Source organism: Suncus etruscus, chromosome 10 (assembly GCF_024139225.1).
Source record: "Suncus etruscus isolate mSunEtr1 chromosome 10, mSunEtr1.pri.cur, whole genome shotgun sequence".
NCBI lineage: Eukaryota > Metazoa > Chordata > Mammalia > Eulipotyphla > Soricidae > Suncus > Suncus etruscus.
Window position 1 is genome coordinate 80,635,160 of NC_064857.1, and position 24,199 is coordinate 80,659,358.

Below are 24,199 nucleotides of genomic sequence, written 5' to 3' on the forward strand. Positions count from 1 at the left end.
AGATGCCAAGAGCCTGGCATGAGAGGTTGGGTACCAAACAGGCCCGGCGTAGTCAATTCTTGTACCTTAGACCTGAGAAGGGGGTCACTTTGAAGTGAGAGTAAAAGTTTGATTTGGGGGCCTGAGAGCTCTGCATGCAGGAGGTTTGGGTTTAGTCAACACAGCCTCATCCCAAGTCTTGCCCCTTAGTATGGTCCAAAAATGAGGAATTTGGCTCAAGAATTTATGATTTTTTTTCTTTTTGAAATATGTTTATTGGCAAGTAAAGTGAATGGAAAAGAAATTCCCCAGCCAGGGAGGAACTTAGAATAGGACTTAAGTGGCCAAATTTACAATTAAAAAAAAAAACTTTGGGAGACAGGAGAAAGTAGAGGGGATAAGACACTTGCCTGACATGAGGCTGACACTGGTTCCTTTCCTGGTAGCTCATTGACCCCCAGAGCATTGCTTAGAGTGATCTCTGAGCGCAGAGTGAAGAGTATGCCCTGATTACTGCCAAGTTGGCCCCAACCCTTTTTAAAAGCTGGAAAGAAAAAGTGACCCAGGTTTAATCCCTGGCCCCTCTGGTCTCTCCCACCAAGTCCAGTCAGGAGTGATTCCCGAGTGCAGAGCCAGGAATAAGCCCTGAGCACAGCTAGGTGTGGCCGGGTGCCAGAGAGAGCACAACAGTCTAGAACACATCCTTGGCATGCAGGAAGCCTGAGTTTGATCCCCAAGCACCTCATACAAGCCTCCATGTCCCAAGCCAGGAGTAGCCCCTGAACTAGATGTGGCCCTAAAATATGAAGGAAAAAAAGCACCAAAAGAAAAAAAACTTGAGGGCTGGAGAGCTAGCACAGCGGATAGGGCATTTGCCTTGCACTCAGCCAATCTAGGATGGACAGTGGTTCGAATTCCGGCATCCCATATGGTCCCCTATTTTGCAGGAGCGATTTCTAGAGTGCAGAGCCAGGAGTAACCCGAGCACTGCCCAGTGTGACCCAAAAACAAACAAAAAAAACTTTTTGGAGGAGTCAGATCAGAGTGGACTCCCATTTTTCCATGGGGTTAAGGACAGATCCAGCTGAGGTGTCTCATCCTGGACCCTGTATGTGAGAAGGGAGTAGAGTAGCCATCTGACCTTCATGGAGGTAAGTATGGGGGAGATCAATGCCACTTGAAATCCTTTTTTCTTCCCACCCCCCTTCAATTGACTTGAAATCCGCCTCCTAGCTCTGTAACCCCAAATAAGCGTAAAATCCTATCTCTGGAAAGCACCCAAAGAAGGTTCTAATTAACTCTGGGGTGGCAGGGGGAGTGTTGGGGGAGGTGGTACATTAGGGAACTGTCAGTCATTTTGGTTTGCTCTGACTTGCATCAGCATGCCAGGAAGCTCTTTAATAATAATAATGGTTCCCATTTATTGAATGCTTAACTAGGTGCCAGGCAGGAGGCAACGCGTTTGAGGGAGTGATTTAATCCTTAGTAGGACCCCCTGAAAAAAAAATGGAGGCTTTGCCAGGTTCGAGAAGATGGTGTGAGTAGGAGCAAAGGGGTTGAGTGCTGGGCTCCACCCCCAGCACTACCTGGTCCCCTAAGCACCATCAGAGTGACCCCCCAAAATAATCTAGGAGTAGCCACCAAGCTCTGCTGAGTGTGCTCCAAACAGCACAAAAAGTGTCCAAGGGACCCAGATCAAGGCTCTGACATGACAATGCCTCCTTGCACAAGTGAGACCGTGGACTGGATCCTCAAAACTTCAACAAAGCAAGACTTGTCTCAGGTGTTTCTGGCAGGAGAGGTCAGGGAGGGAGGTCAGGGCCTGGTCCTGGGGCCAGGTCACTGGAGATGTTTCCTTGCTGGAATCCAGTCCTCCGCAGGAAGTTGGGAGGTGTAGGGCACCATGCTGCCACCTGGCCTGGAAACTTGGGTGAGGCCTCTGGGCTGGGGAGCCAGTGGCTGTGACAGCAACACCTCCAGGTCTGCAGTTATTTAGACTCGGCTATTAGCCTGGGGGCTAGAACTGGGATGGGAGAGAAGAGTTTGAAGAGGAAGCCAAGTGTTTGCTCTTGGGGGGGCACTTTATGACCAGAGCAGCCAGAGCCCATGGATAGGTACCACACCTCCCCTTAACCCCTAAGTGTTTTCTATGTGAACACAAGCCCAGGCCTTCCAGCCCTAGTGGAATCAGGCTGAGGATCTATGGAGGGGCAAGGAGAGTGTCTGGCTTCCCTGTTGTCTGGTTGTCTGGTTCACCCCTCACCTTTCAGGGGGTCCTGTGGCTTCTACTCTCCTCTCTTCTCGCACGACACCCTTTAGTAAGGCCTCAGCTGCCCTGACTAGAAGCTGGCATTCTCTCACTACCCCCCTTCCCCGCCCCATCCCACATCATGAAATCAAACAACCACATCCTGTCTGCTCAGGCCCCAGTCAATCCATAATTACCCAATGCAAATGTCTCTCCCATGATCCTTTTCTCTCCTGGCACTGGTATCACTGAGTTGAGGGTCTCTTGCGCCCAAATGGCCTTTCAGCAGTTGCATCCTTCAGGCATGCCCCCTCCAAACACAGCACCAGGACTCCTGTTTGCTGGCTGGCCAATGTCACCTCCCTTCCAAGACAGTGCTCTCTCTGGAGGAGGTTTCCTTATCTCTCAGGATGCATCTGAGGTCACACCTCCTCCAGGAAGGCTCCCACCCTTGGATGATTATGAGGCCAGTCTCTCCCACTGAACTTTAAGCTCTTCATGCTCTGGGGTCTCAGTGGGGGTCCTAGTCAAGACTCATTAGTGGAACAATTCCTGGCATTGTGCTCAGATAGGGCTGAAGCCCAAGGAGGAAGGGAGAGGCAGAGGGAGCAGTCAGGAATAACGAAATGACCAGACACCGTACTAGGCATGTCCCTCGCCCTTGGGCATTGGGATTGTTCCACAGAGCCTTAAAATGTCCCACCCTAAATGCCTATATCATGATCAGCAAACCCATCCTACAGATAAAGAAACTGAGGCTGGGAAGTTGCCCAAGAACCCCACCCTCATCCTTTTTGTAAGCAACAGAGTTTGCTTTTATCACCTCCGCACTATTTATTATTTATCTATAGATTTATTTTTGTTTGTTTTGGGGCCACACCCGGCAGTACTCAGAGCTTCCTGACTCTGTGCTCAGATATCACTCCAGGCAGGACTATATGAGATGATGGGGTTTAAACCTGGGTTGACTGTGTGTAAGGCAAATACCCTACCCACATTGCTATTGCTCCATGTTCCGATAGTTGATACTATTTAATCTCTAAGGGCAGGCAGGCCTCGGTGACTGTGCCTGACATGTATTTTCTAAAGCAAGTTCTGGTTTGGATGGGCCCAGCTGACCCAAGTGACCAGCGATACAAATGGCAGCCTTCATGTGGTGCATCCAGAACCTTTGGGGCTCTGTCATCTGTATTGCACACCGAGACCCTCTTGGAAGACACCTGCAGGCCCAGGAGGACCCAGGTCTGCACAGCCTGGGGGATGGAGAGGGGGAGGCTGGAGAGGAGCCCATGGAACTTGGCTGATTTCAAGACTCCGCCCCTGGTGGAGCCAAGGTGAGGGCAGAAGTCTATGAGTGAGATGCCAGGCAGGGTCCTGGGTCTCAGAGGCTGAGAGTCCAGGACTGGGACAGTCTCTTGGGCACATCACTTAAGCTCTCTGGATCTCGAGGTCTGAACTTTGAAAGGGGCATTATCCAGCCTCCCGCAGCAGATCCATCTGCAGAGCTGGCCAGGTGATAACCAGGTTGAACACCATGAAAACATATTGGACCTTTTTCTTTCTTTCTTTCTTTCTTTCTTTCTTTCTTTCTTTCTTTCTTTCTTTCTTTCTTTCTTTCTTTCTTTCTTTCTTTCTTTCTTTCTTTCTTTCTTTCTTTCTTTCTTTCTTTCTTTCTTTCTTTCTTTCTTTCTTTCTTTCTTTCTTTCTTTCTTTCTTTCTTTCTTTCTTTCTTTGTTTTGGGTTACACCCAGAAGCTCTCAGGGATTACTCCTGGCTCTGCACTCAAGTCGCTCCTGGCAGGTACAGGGGACCATATGGGATGCTGGGATTTGAAACCACCGTCTGTTCAAATCAGCTGCGTGCAAGGCAAACACCCTACCACTATGCTATCTCTCCAGCCCTATATTGAACCCTTTTCAACCAATGGCAGTGGCTATGTTATCTCAGTTAGTCCATGGGTGCTCCATGGATAGGGGATCTCTGACCTCCCCTTTTTGTTCTTTGTTTTGATTTTTGGGGCCACACCTGGTAGGGCTGGGGAGGCTATTCCCTGCTCAGTGCTTACTGTTGTTCTTGGTGGTGAACCATATGGCTGCTGGGGATCAAATCCTGGCCTCCCTAATGCAAAGCATGCACCAAGTCCTTTGAGCTGATTCTCCAGCTCCCCCCCCCCCCCACACACACACAGCAGCCTCCTTTTATTGGTGACGCTGGTGTCAGGCAGCAGGAAGACAAGTCAAATGAACCAACTGGCAGAGGGGGCGGGCATGGTGGAGGTGAAGGGGGGCTTTCAGTTCAGAACCCCAGCTGACTGTTGAGCCCAGACCAGCTCCCAGTTCAAGGAGGCAGTAGCCAGTGTGGCAGGGCTTGGGGGTGCCCTGGCCCCCAGAACAGAGAGCCCCCAGGCTGTGTCGGCAGAGGCCAGCACAGGCAGTTTCCTGGCTCTGGAACAGCAGGCCTGAGCTGCCAGCTCAGCAGTTTTCTCCAACCAGAAGCGCCCCCCTCTCCTTCTGAAAGTAATGATTTTCTAAAAATGGATTTCCTCCCCTCCCCCAGCTGCAATTAATCTAGCGAGCACAAAGTGGCCGCTGGAGGAGGCCTCTGGTGAGTTGGGACCAGAGCACACGCTCAGATTAATTCAGGGACAATTTACTGGCTGGGGGCGAGTGGGGGAGGGAGGAAATGGCCCCTGCTCCCCCATAGTGTCTCTGGTCCCACAGAGTCAAGGTGGGGGGGCTCCTTCAATGGGAGCCTGTGTAGTGAGTCTTCCTGGGGCTTCGAGAGCATCTCAGACCCCACTCCTGCCATTGTCCCAGTGACAGGTTGGCCTGCCCCCCCACCAGGGAAGGCTGATAGCTAAAAGTGCCTTCCTGGGGCTGCTGTTTTAAGTAGGAGTTTCAAGAAAGCAAAGATCAGATGGTTTTCTTTCTAAGAGCAGCTGGGGATTCTTTTTTGCAGTAGCATGTAAGCTCCACGGATTGTCAAGAAAACCCAAATCCTCTAAGAGTGGGTCTTTGTTCTTGGAAGTATCACTTATTTTAGGGAGGGTAAGGGAGAGAGGGAATTCAGAGAGAGCAGGGAAGACTTTCCAGGCCAAGGAGTGCAGACCTTGAGCTGCCGGCCAGAAGCCCTAGAGGCAGAAGCAGACAGAACCTGTCTCAGGACAAGAGAAACAGTTAATTCCTAGATAATAACATTACATTTGTTCCCAGCAGTGCCAAGAGCCCCTTGACACACATCCTCCTAAGGCTGCTGAGTGGGAGCTCCAACTACCCCATCTCAGGAAGAAACTCAGTGGAGTTGTCACAAAACCACACTTGGTCTTTCCCCAAAACTCTGTTTTGGGGGTCTTCAAGTGTAGCATTTGTCCTGGCTGCCCAGGCCCCTTTCAAACACCTTTCCCTCCAACTCGCCCTACTTTGCCCCTGGACAGTAATGAACGCCCATAGGGGAAAGAAGGGAAGGGATAATCGAGGTGCACGACTGCATTTCCCAGCCTCCCTTGCAGCATGCTTAGGACCATGTGATCAGATCTAGCCAATGGGCAGTGAGGAAAAAGGCCACATGCCCCAGCAAACCTGAAAGCAAAAAGAACTGATGTCCAGTGATCCAGTTCTCTCTCCTTCTACCACTACCCTTCTAGGACTTGGAAGACCCTAGGTCTTGAGTGAATGAAGGTCCAAGAGAACAGCAGTTTGCATCCTAGAATGCCCTCTGGGGAAATCTGCATGCCCGTAGTGAACTGCATGTACTTCTTATCTGACCGAAATCTGGCAACTTGCCGATCTAGATGGATCTGTGGCCTGTCCCACACACTCAAGTTCTTGACCTGGTCTGTCTCGTTCCCCCCACCACCACCACACCCTTTTTTTTTTTGTTTTTAATGATGTATGTTTTTGTCTCTCAGCATTACTGGGAGCTCCCTGAGGCCAGGTACCAACTCTGACAGGTGAATCGTCAATGCTCCAAGCCCAGCTCTAGGGAGTGAGGCGGGGTCCTGGAAATAGTGATATGAACTGCAATGGGGGTGAAATCAATCCTGTGTGTCACCCTCACATTCTCACCCCAAGCCTTGCTCTCCTCCTACAGTCTATTCACACCCGCTTAGTGCTCTTCTTAAATTTTCTTTGCTGCAGGAGTGAACTATAGTTCTAGCCTGTCTCAGCATCAGCTCAACCCACCCAGATCAGTGCTGGTCATGGCAAGCACATGCAGCCAGGGAGAGAGAAAGTCTCAGACTTCAGCTCCAGCTCCAATGATGGTTAGGACCATCAGTTAGCCTTACCAGCACATTGTCTTGTTCTGCCTAGTTTTTCTTTTTCTTCATAGTGCCCTTTCATGTTCTATGTGTCATATTAACATTTAACAATGATTGTTATTATGACTGTGTTTACAGACCTTGCCTGTACTCGGCTTATTCCTCCTGCTCAGGATCATTTCTTCTTTATTTTTTAATTTTTTAATTTTTTGGTTTTGGGGCCACACCCGGTGACTTGGGGACCAAATGGGACACGGAGGGGTTTAACCAAGGTCTGTCCTGGTTCAGCCGAATGCAAGGTAAATGCCCTACCACTTACGCCACTGCTCTGGCCCTCAGGATCATTTCTTGGGTTGCTTAAGTTAAGCACCATGTTTTCTATTAGGGATCCTACCGGTTTTGGCTCAGTGCAAGACAAATGATCTACCAACTGTACTGTTTCTTCAGTCACATATATTTAACATTTGATTGTATGCATCTTTTGGTTCCATTATCTGATTCTTCATGTAGACAGTATGATCTGGCCACTGCCTTATCCCTACAATCTAAGAAGTGACTAGCAACTAGCACATAATCGGCAGATATTCGGCAAAAATGGGTAAAAATTAGCAAATATTCCTTAAAGCAGCATCAGTGTTTAATTTTTCTGTTTTCTTTCTTTTTTTTTTTTCGACCACACCCGTTTGATGCTCAGGGGTTACTCCTGGCTAAGCGCTCAGAAATTGCCCCTGGCTTGGGGGGACCATATGGGACGCTGGGGGATCGAACTGCGGTCCTGATCCTTGGCTAGTGCTTGCAAGGCAGACACCTTACCTCTAGCGCCACCTCACCAGCCCCATTTCTCTTTCTTTCTTTCTTTCTTTCTTTCTTTCTTTCTTTCTTTCTTTCTTTCTTTCTTTCTTTCTTTCTTTCTTTCTTTCTTTCTTTCTTTCTTTCTTTCTTTCTTTCTCTCTCTCTCTCTCTCTCTCTCTCTTTCTTTCTTTCTTTCTTTCTTTCTTTCTTTCTTTCTTTCTTTCTTTCTTTCTTTCTTTCTTCTTTCTCTTTCTTTTCTTTTTTTCTTTCTTTTGGATTTTAGCCTGTCTGGTGGTACTCAGAACTTACTCTAAGCTGCTCAAGAATTACTCCTGTGGTGCAGGAGATTGGATCGGGTCATCTGTGCAAAGTAAGTACTTACCCTCAAAAGTTGAATGCTAAATTTCCTTCTGCGTTCTCGACCACTACAGTCACTACCCAATAACAACCAGTTTGCATTTTCTTTTTTTTGTCCCCCAATTCACAATACAGAGTAGGCAAAGGGCCTGTGTTGAGGTGCATTTACTGTACCTCCTCTTTCTATACAGTCAGTGTAAAGAACAGCCTGTGGTAAGAATTGGGGCCAGTTTGCATTTTCTGAAAGGCCATGTGTATGCTCAGCACACTGCTCTCTCAGCCTTAACAGAACATCATTCTTCTCATATAACTGCTGAGACTAGGGTTCTCATTGCCCCATTTTACAGATGAGGAAGTGGAGGTCCAGGGAGACTCAGCTGGAATGTGGCAGTGCAGACAACAGATATGCCTGGCTCCCAGCTGATGAGCCCTGGGTCTCCATGGGAGGCTGCTACTTTGAAAGGGCAGGTTTTGGGGCCAGAGAAATTGCATGGAGGCAGCGCATTTGCCTTGCATGTAGAAGGATGGTGGTTTGAATCCCGACATCCCATATGGTCATCCAAGCCGGCCAGGAGCGATTTCTGAGCATAGAGCCAGGAGTAACCCAAGCACTGTCGGGTGTGATCTAAAAAAAAATATTTTTTTGTAATGTCCAAGGAAATAAGCGCAAGTTTGCATGAGGAAAGTCTGGTCTCAGTCACCTGAACACTACCAGGTGTGATTCCCCATCCCCACCTCCAAATTAAAAAAACAACAACTGGAAAACACAAAATTGAAAGTAAAAATAATCCTTTAGTTTAGGCCCTTCAAGTTAGTCTTCCAGACCAGGGAGATGCTTCAAAGCACGGGAACAGAAGGCTAGAGACCTGGGTTTAATCTCCAGCAACAGGGGATCCCAGAACACTGCCAGAGAGCAGCCCTGGAGCACAGAGCTGGGAGTATACATAGACTATGAATATCAGGTATGAAAAAAAAAAAGCTAAAAAAGAAGGAAAGAAAAAAAGAATAAAATTAAAATCATTGTCTTTTCCCAAGTGGAGTCTTGGCTAGCATCCTTTTTGGAAAGGGCCTCTGCACAAGTACAGTCTTCATGACTGGGGTCATGCTAGACATCCTGGCATGAAGCCAGCTAGGTCACGTCAGGATGCATTCATTTCTGAGCTTGTTCCTCGGCAAGGTTGTTTAGCACTGAAAAGATGTTAGTATTGGGGCTGGAGAGATAGCATGGAGGTAAGGCGTTTGCCTTTCATGCAGAAGGTCATCGGTTCGAATCCCGGTGTGCCATATGGTCTCCCGTGCCTGTGAGGAGCAATTTCTGAGCATGGAGCCAGGAGTAACCCCTGCGCACTGCCGGGTGTGACCCAAAAACCACACACACAAAAAAAAGATGTTAGTATTGGGGCTGGCGAGGTGGCGCTAGAGGTAAGGTGTCTGCCTTGCAAGCGCTAGCCAAGGAAGGACCCCTGGAGTCCCATATGGTCCCCCCCCAAGCCAGGGGCGATTTCTGAGCACTTAGCCAGGAGTAACCCCTGAGCATCAAACGGGTGTGGCCCAAAAAATCAAAAAAATGAAAAGATGTTAGTATTCCTGTTAGAGATTAGTCATTGGATGCTGAAAGGGATTAAGTATTTGGAGCAACTAGAACTTTTATGAGAGTAGTGGGGGTTTACTATATTGATTTAACTCTCTTTAGAAAACTGGCAGTGTCTACCAACGGGTTACATAACCATCACTGTGTCCGAAACATACGCATAGGTTCATCACTAAGAACATTTCCAGCAGCCATCTTCAGAAAGCCTAAGCTGGAAACCATTCCAAGGACCATCAGAATTAGATGAGATTGTTTGAGGAGGAGGTTTATTTATACAGTGGCTATCACTTGGCAGGACCTCCAGAGACCTCTGATGACACCTGCAACAGAGCATCTCACAGCAATGATGCTGAACTAAAGAAGATGCTCACAGAGGGCCCGGAGAGATAGCACAGCGGCGTTTGCATTGCAAGCAGCTGATCCAGGACCAAAGGTGGTTGGTTTGAATCTCGGTGTCCCATATGGTCCCCCGTGCCTGCCAGGAGCTATTTCTGAGCAGACAGCCAGGAGTAACCCCTGAGCACTGCCGGGTGTGACCCAAAAACCAAAAACCAAAAAAAAAAAAAAAGAAGAAGATGCTCATAGAATACCAACACGGTGTGAATGATTCTGTTTGAATAAAGTTCAGACAGGATGATTCCGATGTTAGACATTAGAAAGGGGACAGGATTGGGGTTTGTGGACACTGCAGTACATTTCATTTCTTTATCTGCAGGAGCTTAAGGTAAGATGTGGAGAGGCACCTATGCTGGGTGTATTTATTGATTCATGGGACAAACTTCAGTAAGACCCTTTTTTTTGGTAACAGAACAAAAACCATCTTGTTCCCCCCCCTTTTTTTTAAATTATCTTTATTTAAACACCGTGATTACAAATATAATTGTAGTTGTATGATTACAGTCATGTAAAGAACACCCCCCTTCACCAGTGTAGGATTCCCACCACCAACATCTTGTTCCCCTTTAACCAAATCAGCTTGACTTTTCCTAGGGCCGCCCACCCTCCTTTCCTGAGACCTAATGGGGTCTACACATCATTAGATGGACCTGAGAGGGAATCTTTGGAACCTGGGGCAGGCTGTTGGGGATTCAGTTTTTCTTTTTCTTTTTTAAATTTGTTGTTGTTGTTGTATTTCTTTATTTGTTTTTAGGTCATACCAGGCAGTGCTCAGGGGTTACTCCTGGCTCTGCGCTCAGAAATCGCTCCTGGCTGACACGGGGAACCATATGGGATGCTGGGATTCGAACCACCGTCTGTCCTGGATCAGCTGTGTGCAAGGCAAACACCCTACCACTGTGTTCTCTCTCCAGCCCCGGGATTCAGTTTTTCATTCATCCAGAAGATATTTGCATTTTGTGTTTATGTCTTTTGCCTAATTTTTCACTGGGCTTGCTATTCTTTATGGTATTTTTCTTTTTTTCTTTTTTTATTTATTTTCTGGGCCACATCTGGCTATGCTCAGGGCTTACTCTAGGCTCTGTGCTCAGTATCAGTCCTATAGGGACTCAGGAGACAATATGTGGTGCCAGCAATCAAACCCAGTGCTCTACCTGCTGTACTATCGCTCTGGCCCAAATTCTTAAGAGTAATGTGTACATAAAATTTAAAATTCAAAAGCTATTGAAAGCTTTATGAAAAACAGCATTCCACTGTCCTCTCCTCCCGAGTTTCCCAGACATTATCTTTTGACTCACTCAGCTGTTTCTTTTTGTCTTTATCATCATACTTCTTTTTATTTTTCTTGGCATATTAAAACTATTTTAGGGGCTAGAGAGATAGTGAAGCTTACCTTGCAAGCAACCAACCTGGGCTGGATTCCTGGCACCCCATATGATCCTCCAAGTCTGGTCAGGAGAAATCCCTGAGCTCAGCCATGAGCAAGCCTTGAGCACTATTGGATGTAGCCAAACAATCAAGAAAAAATATTTTTAAAAATATAAAACTTTGGGGCCCGGAGAGATAGCACAGCGGCGTTTGCCTTGCAAGCAGCCGATCCAGGACCAAAGGTGGTTGGTTCGAATCCCGGTGTCCCATATGGTCCCCCGTGCCTGCCAGGAGCTATTTCTGAGCAGACAGCCAGGAGTGATCCCTGAGCACCGCCGGGTGTGGCCCAAAAACCAAAAAAAATAAAAAAATAAAAAAATAAATAAAACTTTGGGGCCGGAGAGGTAGCATGGAGGTAAGGCGTTTGCCTTTCATGCAGAAGGTTTGAATCCCGGCATCCCATATGGTCCCCGGAGCCTGCCAGGAGTCATTTCTGAGCATGAAGCCAGGAGTAACGCTTGAGCGCTGCTGGGTGTGACCCCCCCAAAAACAAACAAAAAATATAAAACTTTTATTGATTTCAAATGTGCTAAAAAATACTTATCATCAGGTACCCAAAAGTGCAGAAGTGTTTTGAAGAAAATGTTACAGTGTTTTTCTACTTGTGTGTTATTTTTTAGGTCCAATCAGCAGTAGAAATATGCTTCTCCCACTATTTGTAATATTTTGATTATTTTGAGGTGATGTTATTTTTTTTCTTTCTTTCTTTCTTTCTTTCTTTCTTTCTTTCTTTCTTTCTTTCTTTCTTTCTTTCTTTCTTTCTTTCTTTCTTTCTTTCTTTCTTTCTTTCTTTCTTTCTTTCTTTCTTTCTTTCTTTCTTTCTTTCTTTCTTTCTTTCTTTCTTTCTTTCTTTCTTTCTTTCTTTCTTTCTTTCTTTCTTTCTTTCTTTCTTTTCCCAACCTGTTTTTTTTTGTTTGTTTGTTTTTTGTTTTTGGGTCACACATGGCTCAGGCTGCTCAGGGGTCACTCCTGGCTCTATGCCCAGAAATCACTCATGGCAGGCTTGGGGGACCATATGGGATGCCGGAATTCTGCCGTCCTTCCGCATGCAAGGCAAATGCCTTACCTCCATGCTATCTCTCCGGCTCCTTCCTTCCTTCCTTCCTTCCTTCCTTCCTTCCTTCCTTCCTTCCTTCCTTCCTTCCTTCCTTCCTTCCTTCCTTCCTTCCTTCCTTTTCTTTCTTTCGTTTGCTTTTCTGGGCCACACCCAGCAGCGCTCAGAGGTTACTCCTGGCTCTGTGCTCAGAAACCACTCCTGGAAGGCTTGGGGGGACCATATAGGATGCTGGGGCTCAAACCGGGCTCCACCTTACTACTGTGTTATCTCTCAGGCCCCTGGTGGTGATATTTCTTTGGGAGGGGGCATACCTAGTGGTGCTCAGGGCTAATTTCTGAGTCTTACATAGAAATCACTACTAGCCAGCTTGGGGACTATATGGGGTGTCCAGAATAGAATCCTGGTCTACCACATGCCAGACAAGTAAATGCCCTACCTGTTGGGTTATTGCTCTGGCCCTATAGTGATGTTTTTGTTTGTTGGTTGGTTTGCTTTTGGGCCACACCTAGTGGCACTCTGGGGTTATTGCTGGATTTTCACTCAGAAATTGCTCCTGGCAGCCTTGGGAGACCATATAGGATGCCGGGGATCAAACCCTGTTAGGTCGTGTGCAAGGCAAATGCCCTACCCACTATCGGTCTGGCCCCTAATATTTATACATCAGCTCTGACTGCTATCCATGTAGTCACCTGGTTGGTGATTTGGTCTCACACCTTCTGCCCACCTTCTCATGAGTCACCTATCCTTGCATAATTAGAGAGATGCGAGTCTGGCTCAGTGCTGAGCCAGGGAATGGGTGATGATTACATTCATTTTCTTACTCAGCCCTTCCATTTTCCTGGAGTTGTTAGGACTGTTCTAGGATTTGTCCATTTGCTTCGAGTCCTCTCATGGTATTTCTTGCCATTGCTTTTGTACATGCAATTTAAGCACTGATCTCAGACACTTCAAAAAGGCCTTGTTGGGAGCAGAGAGATAGGGCAGCGGTAGGGCGTTTGCTTTGCAAGCAGCCGACCCAGAACCAATGGTGGTTCAAATCCCCGCATCCCATATGATCCTCTGTACCTGCCAGGAGTGATTTCTGAGCAGAGAGCCAGGGGTAACCCCTGATCGTCACCGGCTCTGACTCAAAAACAAAAACAAAAACAAAAAGGCCTTGGTTGATAAAGTGTGGCAGATTCAGAGAACCCTGACTGCAAAGCAGGAACTTAGTGATAGCCCTACCGTCCTTCCTATGGGGGTCCCTTGAGTGGCACTGAGAAGTAGCTTTCTGGGCCAAGGGGTTGGCTAGGAGAGGAGGACCCAGTCTCTAGGGAGATTTGTCAAAGTTGTTCCTTGATAACTGAGAATTGGCCACTTTTGTCTATTTTGGCAGAAGGGTGGGACCTCCAAGTGGCTGGGATCCACTTCTGGCTGTACTCGGCCAGCCAGGCTAGATGCTTCATGGTCAGGCACAAGGTGTGGGGCTGGTCAGGCTTTGTGAAGCCAAGGCCAGCTGAATTACCAGGTGTTTGGGGGCAGGAAGGGACCCCGCATCCATGTTCCCCTCCCCTCACCCTGTCTCCCCAGTAACTCCAGGGCCACCTTTCAGAGCAGCTGGAAAGCCTGAGCCAGCCGGGCCTGCTGTGAAGTCGTTGTGAGACTGGGACAGTCACGCCCCGTCTCTGGACCTCAGGGTCACCGCCTGGACCCGGGTGTGTGGACCTGCCAGGGGTTCTCAGAACCTTGGCGCCTCCCACCCCGCCGGCCTGACAGCTGCTCGCAGTGGGGGCATAGAGCATGGGCTGAGGGGCCCAGGGTGCGGCATGTGGGTGTCTGCCTGGACTCTGCCTGGGATGGTTTCCTGGGAACTCAGAGTCCTGCAGAGGGGGTGCGGTGCGGGCGGGGCCACCACGGGCAGCTGCAGTGGGCGCTTCCTGGGCAGACGACCCAGCACCCAGGTCTGTGCAGACCGAGGGGCCCCATCTACAGCCCATTTCCCTTGAACCGGAGCCAGGCGGTCCGCGCGTTACTCACTGGCGGGGCGGCCCTGGCCAGCAGCCAAGGCAAACAGGCCTCTAGGCTGCCTGGGGGCTGCTGGCCCTGCGTGGGCAGGGGGAGGCGCCCGTGCCTGCCAGGGGGCCCCACCGGGTTCAGCCTGGCAGTGCCCGGATTCGGACTCGGTGCTGCTGGGGCCTCAGGAGCAGCAGGGGGTTCAGTCCAGGTGCTCTCCTGAGAGCCCAGCAGAGAGGAGGGAGCCAGCATCAGGAATAGATAGGAATGGACAGGGGAATGGATATGAATGGACAGGGAGACACTGTGGCTAGTGTGGGGTGTCCCCCAAATGTGTCTATTCAGAAGGTAGACTAAGAAGGCTTTGGGAGGAGGTGGGTGGCCTGGACCTCAAAGGACAGGTCTGGACAGAAGTGGGGCTCTGCAGTATGTCTCCCTGGATGCAAAGGTCTGAAGGTAGGGAAAGGATACAGAGTTGGGAATAGGAGAGGGACCTTTGTGTTTAGGGTCATATGTGCTCAGGAATCACTCCTGGCAGGTTCAGAGCAACATATGGGATTCTGCTGGGAATTGAATCCGGCTCGGCTATGTGCAAGGCAAACACCCTACCCACTATGCCATCGCTCTGGCCCAATATTGCCACAATTTTCTGATCCATCATCTGTGCTTTTGATTCAGTAATGTTAGTAACATTTGTCCCACTTTTGGTGTGTGTGTGGGAGGGCTTCCCAAATGGTGCTCAGGAGGTGCTGGGGTGGTTCTCAGACACCTGGGCTGATGGGTCAATGCAAGGGCCTAGGGATGAAGAACTGCTTTCGCTCAGGTTCTGGGGTCCCCAGCCTACCCTAAGGTTTGTGGGTGGTCTCTAAGCATATACATCCCATAAAGTTTGAGGACTGTGTGGTTTCAGAAATCGACCCTAGGCCAGTTGTATTCTTGACATGTGCCCTAATCCCTGTTCTGTCTCCCAATCTGTAATGTTATTCTGAATAGCTTTATTGAGATAGTTCATACACCATGAAGTCTACTGATGTTTAGTTTATTTGGGCACCACAACTGGGTAGTGTCAGCAGCTGCTCCAAGTCCATGCTCGAGGCCATCCTGGAAATGCTTAGAGGCCATGTGGGACTGGCACCAGCGTTCCAACCCAGGTAGCCAACATGCAAAACAAGTGCACTAGCCCCTTTACCTTTGTTTTAATTAAGATTGTCTATTCTTCTTTTGGGTGGCAGTTAGACCATACCAGGCAGCGCTCAGGGGTCACTCCTGTCTCTGTGCTCAAAAATTGCTCCTGGCAGGCTTGGAGGACCATATGGAGTGCTGGGGATCAAACCCAGGTCAGCTGCATGCAAGGCAAATGCCCTATCTGCTGTGTTAAGCTCTGGCCCCAGACTTTCTTTTCTTTTTTTTTCTTTTTTTTTTTTTTTTGGTTTTTGGGCCACACCCTGTGACGCTCAGGGGTTACTCCTGGCTATGTGCTCAGAAGTTGCTCCTGGCTTCTTGGGGGACCATATGGGACGCCGGGGGATCGAACCGCGGTCCGTCCTAGGCTAGCGCAGGCAAGGCAGGCACCTTACCTCCAGCGCCACCGCCCGGCCCCAGACTTTCTTTTCTTTTCTTTTTTTTTTTTTTTTTCTTTTTGGTTTTTGGGCCACACCCGGCAGTACTCAGGGGTTACTCCTGGCTATCTGCTCAGAAATAGCTCCTGGCAGGCACGAGGGATCATATGGGACACCGGGATTCGAACCAAGCACCTTAGGTCCTGGATCGGCTGTTTGCAAGGCAAACACCACTGTGCTATCTCTCTGGCCCCAGACTTTATTTTCTAAGGCAATTTTTTTTGGCCCAGTGAGTTATATGACTCAGTGGTAAACTGAGTCAGACATAAGCCATATAAGTTCAAAGTCTGGCACTGTCCCACATGAGACTGTACCCCTATCAAGTACTATATTTTCAGCAGAACCAGTCAACTTCGTTCTTCCTGGATACTGTATGACAATGACAAAAGGTATGTGACACAGTGAAAGAAAGTTTAGGTTTAAAAAAAAAAAAAAAGAAAGAAAGAAAGTTTAGGTTTGTAGCAAAACTGAATGAAAGTGCCTTTTCTACACCCTCCCTCTCCCCCCTCCCTAGTGCCATCCTAACGTGGCATGCCAGGTTAGCACAGTGTGGCAGAAGATTGCTGCAAGCAATGACCCAGCATTAACACATCAGGACCAACTACAAACCAAAGTTGACATTCACTCATTTGCATTAAAAAGATATTTTGTTATAAAGCAAAAAAAAAAAAAAGTGATTCCATGGATGGGTAACCTACATTTTTGTTTATTTGCTTACCTATTGAAGGGCACTGGGGTCTTTTCTACTTTGCTTAGCACAACAAACACTGCTGTGAGCTTATGTACAAGTTCAAGGATGACTCTGAGTCCATTTCACTTCAGTATGTACCTGGCTGTGGGGTGGCTAGTAATAAGGTGGCAGCCACCAAGTTCAACAGACTCTTTTCTTTTTTTTTTTTTGTTTTTGTTTTTGGTTTTTGGGCCACACCCGGCGATGCTCAGGGGTTACTCCTGACTGTCTGCTCAGAAATAGCTCCTGGCAGGCACGGGGGACCATATAGGACACCGGGATTTGAACCAACCACCTTTGGTCCTGGATTGGCTGCTTGCAAGGCAAACGCCGCTGTGCTATCTCTCCGGACCCCAACAGACTCTTTTCTAAAAAGGCTGCACCACTTCCCGTTCCCACCATCACGGTTGAGGTGTCCCTTTCTGCCACATTCCCCCCAAAATACATGAGTGAGGATCTGACTTGAGGGGTCTTTTTTGGGGGGGAGGCCACATCCGGTGTTGCTCAGGGGTTACTACTGACTCTGCACTCTTAATCACTCCTGTTGGGGTCAGGGGACCATATAGGATGCGGGGGATTGAACCTGGGTCAGTTGCATGCAAGACAACCTGCTGTTCTATTGCTCCAGCTCCTACATATATTTTCTGACTGTGAGTCTGTCATGGTTTTTCTCCTCCTTTGGTTTGTCTCGTTTCTCAATGTCTCCACTGAAGCAAAAGTTTTTCATTCTGCTGAAATCAAAATGGAGCTATTTTTCTCTTGCTACTCTTGTTTTGGAGGTCAGCTCTTTGAGTTCTTTACTAAATTTAAGGTCATAAAAGTTTGCCCCCATTTTCTTCAATGAGTTTTATAATGTAACTCCGACATTAAAATCTTTGATCCAGGGGCTGGCGAGGTGGCGCTAGAGGTAAGGTGTCCGCCTTGCAAACACTAGCCAAGGAAGGACCACAGTTCAATCCCCCGGCGTCCCATATGGTCCCCTCAAGCCAGGGGCAATTTCTGAGTGCTTAGCCAGGAGTAACCCCTGAGCATCAAATGGGTGTGGCCCGAAAAACCAAACCCCCCCAAAAAACAAACTTTGACCCACTATAAATTATTTTTTTGCATGTAATTTAAGGGTACAATTTAATTCTTTTGCATGTTGTAATCAGGTTGATCTGGCGCCATTTATTTGAAAGAATGAAAAAAAAAAGGATTCTTCATTCAATCATCAAAAATCAGTTGGGAACCATATAGGATGCCAGGGATCATACCTGGGTCTGCTGTACTATCACTCTGGCCCTCAACTTGGTTGATTCTATTCTTTGCCTTGCATGCAAAAAGATGGTGGTTCGGATCCCGGCATCCCATATGGTCCCTCGAGCCTACCAGGAGCGATTTCTGAGCATAGAGCCAGAAGTAAACCCTGAGTGCTGCTGGGTGTGACCTCCCCCACCCCCCAAATCAGTTGAAGGGCTGGAGCAATAGCACAGTGGGAGGGCGTTTGCTTTGCACAGGGCCAACCCTGGATGATCTCAGGTTTGATTTCCGGCATCCTATATGGTCCCCTGAACCTGCCAGGAATGATTTCTGAGTGCAGAGCCAGGTGTGACCCTGAGTAATCCCTGAGCTCCGATGGGTGTGGCCTCAATCCCCCACAAATCATTTTAATTTGTTTTGTTTTGTTTTGGGGTCATACCAATCAGTGCTCAGAGGTTATTCCTGGCTCTGCACTCAGAAATCAATCCCGGCAGGCTCTGGGGACCATATAGGATGCCAGGGGTCATACCTGGGTCTGCTGTGTGCAAGGCAAATGCCCTACCTGCTGTACTATCACTCTGGCCCCCAACTTGGTTGATTCTATATATAAAATCAGGATTCTTGGTTGCACTAATCTATATGTCTGTTCTAGAAGCAACCCACATTGGCTTGATGATTATTGTTCTGTTCTAAGTGTTGAAATCGGGAAGCAAGTATCTTCTTTCTTGGTTCTCCTTTTTCAGTATTGTTTTGTCTATTCTGGGTCTCTAGCAATTCTATCTGCACTGTAGAACCAGCTTGGTTGTGTTTACAAGTAAGTAGCTAGATTTCTGATAAGGATTGTGTTGAATCTATGGATGAGTTTGCTAGCCATTTATATTACTGGGTATTCATGACATGGGATATTTTTCTAATTATCTTTCATTTCTTTTAAGATTTTCATAGTTTTCAGAGTAGACAGGTGGCACTTCTTCTGGGAAGCTTAGTTCTAAATATTTTGTTCTCTTTTATTGCTATTATAAAACAATGGATTTGTTTTCTTCATTTTACATTTTAATTGTCCATTGATTTTTAAACAAGCGTGTATTGTACTCAACACAGCAAGAGGTACTAGGGATAGAGGAACAAGCGTGTTATATTATTTTGTTCATGAGATAATAAAACAGAACAATGTCCTTTTTATTTTTTATTATTATGTTTTTGGTGGGGATGGAACCCAGGGCCTCGAATGTGCAAGGCAAATTCTTAAACAAGGTTCCTTTCATCCTTGCCTTCCTCTCTTGCCTATTTTCTGTAAGCAGGTCGTAAAAGGGCCTTGGACCGAGGGTGGAGGAACACTTCATTCAGTCTGAGAAGGCGGCTTCCGGTTGGTGATGCAGCTGGTTGGTCTGTAGCAGCTGGAGGGGGCGTCAGTTTATGGGGGAAGCAGATCCACCCAAGGTGGGGAGGGAGCTGGGAGGCCTCCAGATTAAGAGCTGCACCTGGATTGGTGGGGTCCAGTGGCCCCATGTGTGTTGCCTGAAAGGGGTCCATCAGAGAAGGTCCAGAAGGTTGGACAGGGTGTCGAGGAAGATGTTTTCATCCCTGACCTTTTACCTTTCACCTTGCAGTTGTCCCCCATCGCAGACCCTTGGGGAGGAGCCTCCTCTTGTTTAGAATCCATATCTCCTGTCCCCTTCTCATCATGCCTCTCATGCAAGGCATGGGCACAGGTTCCCTGGAAGTCCAACTAGTGGGTGCTTTCTTTTAGATATTATTTTTTATTTTTGTTTTTGTTTTTTGGACCACACCCATTTGATGCTCAGGGGCTACTCCTGGCTAAGCGCTCAGAAATTGCCCCTGGCTTGGGGGGACCTTATGGGACGCCGGGGGATCGAACCACGGTCCTTCCTTGGCTAGTGCTTGCAAGGCAGACACCTTACCTCTAGCGCCACCTCACCGGCCCCAGTGGGTGCTTTCTTGCAGCATCCTCTCTCGTTCTGTCTCTGTGTCTGACCTGGACCTCTTGTCCTGAGCCACAGGGAGAGAGTAGCCAGAGTCTGGGCTATGTGGGGGCCCTTGTAGGGGCCCATGCCTCTTCCTCCTACTGCCGTCTGGAGGGCCCCGCAGCTTCCTCATTTCAACTGCCGCTTCCTCTCTGGCCAGGGCCCTTGGCGCCAGGAGGTGCCTGAGCGCTCCTACCTACCCCCTCTCTGCTCACTGGTCCCCCCAGTGCTGTAGGACAGAACCCCCCCTTCAGGTCACTTGATCCTGCTCTGACTAAACTGCAGAGGCCCATCCAGCAGGCCCTTCCACTTCCCTTCTGGGCCTCCTTCTAAGCTCTCTGGGGCTTGGTTCTCAGGGCCGAGAGTGGAAGGGGCCCAGCAAGCTCTGAGGAGCAGCATCTGTGCCATGGGCAGGCACTATTCATGAGAAAGGGTCTAAACTCATGTGAGATCATGTGAGCAGCAGGCGCACAGATTGAGAAAAAAATCCAGGTAGAAGACTCCAATCCCTGAGTACTACTATAAGGCCTTGACCCCTGAGCGCTGAGCCTGAAGGAGTCTGGAAACACTGCTGGGTATAGCCCCAAAACAAAATAACAAAACACAAAAACTAAAACAGGATTCATAAGCCCACCTGCTGACTCAATGGAGCAAGAGCCCCATTGAGTCCAGACCCTAATTTGGACAGAAGTCCTAGAGCAGGTCTTGAGTCCACCGTGGACTTTGTAGTGGGGCCATGTGGTGTCTAGGAAGTTCAGCAGTGCCCCTCACTTCTACTTCTTGGATCCCAGCAACAGTCCCTGTCCTAAGCTGTGACAATCATCAAGGTTCCCAAACATTGCCCAATGTCCGAAGGGGTCATCACCAGACCTGATAGAGAACTGTTTGCTGGCTTCCCAACCCTAAAGGACTCCTTGAGGGAAGCACAGAAGAATAGAACTTTCACCTCCTCCACCCTTGGTCTGGACTGTGCTCATTCTTCTGTTGCATTGGACCTTATCACGAGTAGGAGACAGTGTTTTATAGTGACATTTAAACATGGCTGAAAGCTAGAGTTGAAAAGGCCCAGTTACAGGCTTTGCCCTTGAGACTCCAAAGTTTGCTCTCTGAATCACAGGGTCCACTGAGCACCACCAGGAATGATCACCGAGCACTGTGCAAGAACCAAGGAACCAGCCAAAGAGCAGAAGCCAAAGACAGGGAGAGGAGCAGGCCTGGCCCACACAGTGACAGCTGAGGAGAGCCCAAGGTGAAGAGGAAAGGGGAATATTTGTTTGTTTGTTTGGTTGGTTGGTTTTGGGTCACATCAGGCAGTGCTCAGGGGTTACTCCTGACTCTGCACTCAGAAATTACTCCTGGCAGGGGTTGGAGCCATAGCACAGAGGTAGGGTGTTTGCCTTGCATACAGCCAACCCGGAATGGACAGAGTTCGATCCCCAACATCCCATAAGGTCCCCTGAGCCTATCAGGAGTGATTTCTGAGCACAGAGCTAGGAGTATACCACTGGATATGGCCACAAGTCCCCCCAAAAGAAATTAATCCTGGCAGATTCAGGGGCCAGATGGGATTCTGGGAATCAATCCTGCATCAGCCACATGCAAAGCAAACACCCCACCCTCTGTGCTGTCTTTCTGGCATTGGGGACTATTTATTTTTATTCCTCCTTTGACTTAGCATCGGGTCTGTGCTCCAGAATGTGGACCTAAAGTCCTTGAAGATGTGCTGAGGTGTGTTGGGGCCCCTGGTGACACGGAGAGGGGGGAGACAGTTCTGTGAGATATAAACTGTTTCTGTTTGTTAGTTTATGGATCATGCCCAGTGATGCTGAGGGCTTATTCCTGGCTCTGCACTTAGGAAATCACTTTTTTGTTTGTTTGTTTGTTTGTTTGTTTTGGGCCACACCTGTTTGATGCTCAGGGATTACTCCTGGCTAAGCACTCAGAAATATGGGATGCAGGGGGATCGAACTGTGGTCCTACCTTGGCTAGCGCTTGCAAGGCAACCACCTCACCAACAGCAGAGAGAAGGTACCTGGCAAGTGTGAGGCCTTGAGTTCCATTCCTGCCAACACACACACACACACACACACACACACACACACACACACACACACACCACACTTCCCTTTTCTCCTTGGGTGAATGGACCCAGCACCAATCAGGCCACGGCTGCTCCAGCCATAGATGGGAGATCATTATTACACAGGGCTGGATGGGCACTGAAGGACAAGGGGGTTCAGGCTAGCCTCGGGGAGCCTAAATAGAGGAGCGAGAAGCCCACCTGACTGTGCTGGGCAGAGGCCAGCTGTGGGGTTGCTGAGGCAAAACTACTTCCCAGAAAGTGAGGTGAAATTGGGGGTCACAGGGCCTACGATTGAGGGGCTTCATTTCCAGTTTGGACTCATCAAGGGCTAGGGATCCCCAAAGAGGTTTCATCTTCTGGGACAAAAGGGCTGTGGTTCTGCAGGGTCCCTCGGGCCTCCCCAGCAAGTGTCAGTGGAGGGTTGCTGTTCTAGCTCCAGCTTTGAGCAGGGCCGGATCCCAGGTATTGTGGGCTGGCTGCTCCTACAGGCCTTTATCCGATTCATGCCTGGCCTCAGTCTCCACAGCTAGAAATGGGCTTGTCCCTAATGCCTGGGTCCTCCTCCACTTCGGCATAACTTAAGGCTGCCTCAATGGCATTGAATCTTTTTTTTTTCCCCTTGGTTTTTGCATATGCTCAGGGTTACTCCTGGCCCTGCCTTCAGGAATTGTTCCTGGCAGGCTCAGGGGACTATATGGGATGCCAGGGATCGAGCTTGAATCTGGGGAGGCCATATGCAAGGCAAACGCCCTACTTGCTGTGTTATTGCTCTGGCTCCAGTGGCTTTAAACTTTATGTCAGTCTCTTCTATAGGAGGAAAAGCTCTGTGGAGGCCACAGTGGGAGGAGCTCACCCCAGGCCTGACCTTCATGCACACCTGTAGGTCATAGGACATCAGGCCCGGGGATGGGCAAGGCAGGGCACAGAGGATGTCTGGGATTGTGTCTCCCAGTGGGTAGGCTCGACCCTTGTCCAGGTCATTTGTCAGGTCAGGCCCATATCCACAGGTCTGTGATGTGACCCTGGCCCGGGGGACGGAGTGCCTTCAGACCCTGTTCTCTTGGGGACCAGGGACCAGCCACCCTCCGCACAGATGCACAGAGTCAGGCTGCTAAGGCTGGTCTGGCCCAGGACCCAGACTGGAGCCTCACTTGGCCCTACATGCCCAGCGGCACTTTGAGGCTGCAGAGAGAATTCGGAAAATGTGAATTGGACTCTGAACCCTGCCTGCCCCTTGGCCCACAGCCCAGGCTGCCCCAAGAGGCCAGAAATGGGAGGAAGATGGGGAGGGGAAAGCAGGGGGGTGGTGGCTCCGGCACCCCCTTAGGGCTGCCTGGACCACCAGGCTGTCCCCTCTGCCACCACCATCTCCGGGGAGCCCTCGTCTTCCACCGGGCCTGCAGGGGTCACGAGGCTGGTGAGGATCAAATGAGATCTTGGAGATAAAAGAGAATAAAGAAGAAAGCCCAGAACACACGCAAGTGGTTGTTATTGTCACTGTTGTTATTATTAGCTCCCCGCCAACCCCACTCGGAACTGAGCCATCCGGGCAGCCTCTCAGCCCTCCTGGGAGGGACCTGTTCCAGCCAGTGGGGCACCCCAGCCTCCCCTTGGGGCTGTCAGGCTGTCATGGGGGCCCAGGGCCTCTCAGTTCCTCCCTAACTCTAGTGGGGGTCCTGGGGGATAGAAGGGGAAGGGGAGGGGGACTGGTCCTTTCTGGAGGGTGAGTCCTTCAGAGCACTACAGATGTATCAAGGGAAGGGACTCCCCCCCCCACACACACACACAGTGCATACAAATAGCCACACATGGAACACTTTCAAACCCCAGGATTCAGCCCAGTTGTGACTGACACAGCTAACATATATACACACACACCATACTCATGTGCATTGCCCACTCATACAAATGGTCATAGACCTATGGATACACATATATTGTCAGACACACACACTACACACTGACCAAAAAACATACCACATAACTGTCATGCCACCCTCACTCAGACTCTTACATTGCACACTCAGACACCACGCGTCTCCAAGCTCAAACAGCACATTCACACACTCGAACACAGACTTCCTCTCGGCAGACGCATCTCCGGAACAAACCAGCAGCCCAGCCTTCCATGAGGCCCAGGAGCAGGCAGGGATGTTATTACCTGGGTGGTTGCTGTTGTTATGCTCATCTCCAGAAAAGCCTCAGCTCTGCAGAAAACATCAAACAGCGGCCAGCAGCCGATAGCAGAGGCAACAGGCCCTTTGGGGCCCTTTCCAGTGCAGACCTGCCTCCTCGTTTGCAAAAACGACCTGGTATTAATCTGCGATGGAAACTGTAATTATGCCATCCCTGTGTCAACAAGCTACAACATGGTGCAGGCTGGCAGCACCGCTGGAATGGTGCCCTTCCCTCCACTGTCACCACACTGGCACCGCCCTGGGGCTG

At 49.1% G+C, this 24,199-nt stretch overlaps 1 protein-coding gene and 1 pseudogene across 1 annotated transcript in view; one reads left to right on the plus strand and one right to left on the minus strand.

Annotated features, from left to right (window-relative positions):
* SMAD2 (SMAD family member 2) overlaps nt 1-24,199 on the plus strand; it is a 961,241-nt gene that overhangs the window by 118,953 nt on the left and 818,089 nt on the right. The gene's annotated exons all lie outside the window — the stretch shown is intronic.
* LOC126021241 (uncharacterized) lies at nt 7,745-7,862 on the minus strand (annotated as a pseudogene).